Source organism: Nematostella vectensis, chromosome 2 (genome assembly GCF_932526225.1).
Source record: "Nematostella vectensis chromosome 2, jaNemVect1.1, whole genome shotgun sequence".
NCBI lineage: Eukaryota > Metazoa > Cnidaria > Anthozoa > Actiniaria > Edwardsiidae > Nematostella > Nematostella vectensis.
In genome coordinates, this window is record NC_064035.1 from 12,056,337 (window position 1) to 12,060,449 (window position 4,113).

At 42.5% G+C, this 4,113-nt stretch overlaps 1 long non-coding RNA gene across 1 annotated transcript; it reads right to left on the reverse strand.

Moving 5' to 3' along the window:
- Positions 1-224: 224 nt before the first annotated feature.
- LOC125561090 lies at positions 225-1,580 on the reverse strand. Its single transcript, XR_007307109.1, has 2 exons — positions 1,405-1,580; positions 225-1,302 (listed from the first exon to the last, which is right to left on the reverse strand). It is a non-coding gene; the product is annotated as an uncharacterized LOC125561090 (long non-coding RNA).
- Between the last annotated feature and the right edge of the window lie 2,533 nt (positions 1,581-4,113).

Here is a 4,113-nt window from a genome sequence, read left to right on the forward strand (position 1 = left end):
CAATGAAAAAATTTCCAGCCAATCGCGCGAGGTTTTGAGTGTGTTCCAGTGCTAACTATAATAACACCTCACCCACCCCCTTGCTTGCAAATTGTTGACAATATTTTCCCATCTTATCCGACGGATTTCCGAAGGTTCCCGAAAAGTGATCGAAGCTCAAATCCAAAGCTCGTGATCCAGGGCGCTCCGTGAAGTCGCATAAGAATAATAACGACGATAAGGCATCTTTTTACGTGTTTAATTTAATTAAAAAGCAAAAGTACAGGAGATTGAATGATTTCCACAGACAAGCCAATAGTTTCTAGGGATATCGGAGTATTTTTAAAAAAGCCATTTAAGTTCAAAATAACTTGGTCCGAAAAACTTTGAGTGTGTTCCGGAACTCACGTAAACTACCCTGGATCCAACCCTGCTTTTCTTCTGGTTTGAGTGAATGGTATACAGGCTGTCATTGCTGGAGAATTCATCATCATCGTCACTGCATGAGCTCTCTTCTAGTTGGTGTAAGTTTTGTTTACCTCTTCTAGCCTGCTTGCCTGGCTTCTGTTGAGGCTGGCTCGCCTTATGATCCTGACGAGTGGACATGCAAACTCTAGCGAAGTGATTCTTCTTGCTGCATTTACTGCAGACCTGCCCAAATGCTTTGCATTTTCCAGCGGCATGGCTGTCACCACAGTACTTGCAGTCTGTGATCTGCCTCAGCTTTGATTTGGACTTGTTTTGCTTCGTATAGTGGACGGTCTCCGTTGGCTCCATTTTGTGAAGCTGTCTAACTGCCATTTCACTTGTGCGACAAATGTTTATTGCTTTGTCTAGTTCTTTTTCTCTTAGAAGGCGTTCTCGGGTGTCACTGTTGTTGACCCCAGAAACAATTCGGTCCCTTAACATTTCATTCTCAAGAGTAGTGTACTTGCATGTGGCAATGCGATGTCTGAGTCTGTTCAAGAAACGGTCAAAGCTTTCACTGGGCTATTGGACGTTGCAAAAGTACAAGTACCTCTCATATATAATGTTCCTCTTGGGCTGGAATTCCTGACCTAATTTCTCCAGAATAGATGTGGGGGACTTTCGTTCATCATCGGTGAGGGGCAAATTCTTGTAAATTCTGTAGCAATCTTAGCCCATGACTATCAAGAGAGTCGCTACCACGATTGCATCCGATTTCTTGTTTAATTGCGTCGCGATAATATAGTTTTCCCAGCTTTCTTTGAATATTTCTCAGTTGGTGGCCATATCTCCCTGCATTTCGAGGGGTTGGGGCGTTGGAAGCGACTTTGCCATGTTGAGAATATCCAATGCGATCTGTAAAATCCAAGATGGCGGCTATATGTAGTCGGCAAATGATCGCCAAAATCGCTATACAGATGCAAATAAATGCCCGTTGCATATGAATTAAACACTTACCTCAGTATTATTGTCCTCTTGGCTTGCTGGGAGGCCTTTTTGGTGTGCAAAATTCCGCTTCTAAAACCATGTTTTATTCGTGATACGGACTACAAGCTAAGCCCTGCTGCGCATGGCCTGGTAACTAGCAATCTCAACAGATATACCATAACAGCTGAAGAGTAGTTGCTGTAATAACTGCCGATCATCTGGCATACCTTCAAGGCCATTTATCCTTAGCCATTGTGATCTCGTTGTTCTTATTTTGCCAGCACAGTCCGGTCGAGGGGCTATAGGTTAATAAGGAGTTGCCCATATGAAGCAAGTTCTAATATACAAAAACAAAAATGGAATGTTTCCTTCATTTTGACCTTAAAATATTTAAGGTGTCCCATATATGTATATCCCAGCTTTTGTTTTTCTTTCCAGTGTATTTTTTCCGGTATTTTTTTTTTAAATAGGTCTCAGTCATATGAACAATCCTGGACAAACCTGTTGAGGCACCCAGATTTTTGCGCGCAAAAAATACAAATTTCACATGTGCTTTACTAAAGTCGTTTATCTCCTTCCCTACTCCCCCCCCCCCCCCCCTCTAATGTTGGGGGCCAATGTTGTGACGGGATGCTAGGAGATTAGAGTGAGCATGATTATTCAGCGTTTTTCTTATTGTTTTGAGGGGAAAGGGGGATATATGAACTGAATTATGTACATCGATTTACTTTTTTTCATCCAAATTGGGAAGTTTTTCAACTAACAGTTTTGTCCAGCATTACAGCTTATGCTAGCCTTAGGCTGAAATTTCTATAACCGATGTGAAAACCCTTCCTAGTGGTGGCGGCTTGCTTTGTGTTATTCTATTATTCTACCTTAATATCAGTTGCTATTTATATACCATGACAATTTTGACCCGAATGTCAATCGGCTAAGGAAATATAGTTTGGGGAGGACCTAGGTGTCTTAAACGCGAAACCGCGCTATAAAAGGGATAGGGAAGCTCTTTTCACACCTCCAGAGGTTTGAAATCAGAACCAACGCCGATATGGCGGACTAACCGTTGGGCAGAGCGATAGACACAAAATTTCATAATAAAACTCTGATTGCGTCCTTTAAAACCCAAATTACTTTCTCATCTTTCTCAGCTTAATGTTTCTTTCTACCTTTGCTAGTTTATATGGAACCAAATATTCGATTTCGATAAGAAAATCCGATACGTCTTGACAGCTCGACGGCTGAGCAACAACTGAAGGTGTCGCTGCCCTGGGCACGCTCCTTTTATAGCGCGGTTAAGCGTTTAAGCCCTGTGCAAACTGCGCCAGTACCTGCCAGCATTGCTGGCCCAGAAATGCTGACGGAGTGATACCGGAGTTAGGCCGATGTGCAAACTGCCCCAACACATGGCCAGCATGTTGGTAATAAGTTCACGCGTGACTGGCGTTTGATGCATGACGGGACCAAAGGCATCCCAAGACTCCATCATTTTACTTGTGTTTTCAAAAGGCAACCCAAGATTCCGCTGGGTTCCGGTTGCATTCGGGTCTGTTTGTCCCCTGATGTTGTAGCGGTCCGACTACGAGTGATAAGAGGACGATAAGAAACAATTAATTAATCTGATAATTACAAAGTAGCACGTGGGATTGTGTTCTGCATAATACATTTCAGTCATATGTTTCACGACCAAAAATTTGCGATTTTTGCTTCGATTATGGATGTGGTAGCGTTTATTATTTTTCAAATGACAGCGGTATTCGGACGCGAGCTATTTTTTTTCTATGAAAACGATGCAAATGAGCCCAGCTTCGCTGGGTTCGTGTGCAAACTGCGCCGGCAAAGCTTATGCTCGAATGACCACGAGACAAAGGAGATGCTGGCAAAGTGTTGGCCAAAAATTTCAACTCAATCAAAATTTAGCCAACACTTGCCAGTACCAGCCAGCACCTCCCAACATAGCCTGCGTAGCAAGCGTTTCTGTACTCCCAACACGGTGTTCAAACTGCGCCAGCAAAGCTGTGATATGCTCGAATGACCACGAGACAAAGGAGATACTAGCAAAGTGTTGGCCAAAAGTTTGAACTCAATCAAATTCGTACCAAATCAGTACCAGCAACCACCGGCCAACACGGTGTTCAAACTGCGCCAACATTGCTGGACCAACGTCTATGCCAGCGTCTCACCAGCAATGCTGGCGCAGTTTGCGCGGGGCTTCACAAACTATATATGAGAAAAAAAGACTGCATGGTAGACGAAAGTTTTATGACGTTCAAGTTGTTTGTGGGCAATTGCCAGCAGTGCCCCTTCACCTGTTACGTCCTTATGATTCTGATCAGAATCATAGTCAAACGGTCGCTCCTATTAGAATACAAGATCATGTAAGTTCCTGGAGAAGGATTGGTCTCTTTACCTATTGTTTGAAAACAAAAAATTCCGGGATTTGCAAAAGAAACCGCGATCTCAAAAAAATGTCTCTTTACCTATTGTTTGAACAACATAAAACGAAAACAAAAAATCCGGGATTTGCAAAAGAAACCGTGTAATGAACTTTGATTAGATTAGTTAACGCCTTTCGCTTAAATATTAGCAACAGCATTTGAATTTTATTTTTGCTGAAATTTGATACTTAAGCTTCACCACGCGCACATATAAGTAGATTTGCGTCCTTTTTGGCTAGTTCCTACCTTGTATATTCAGTGCAAGCATTTCTAGTGGTACAATCTTTGGTTTAATTTAGAGGCA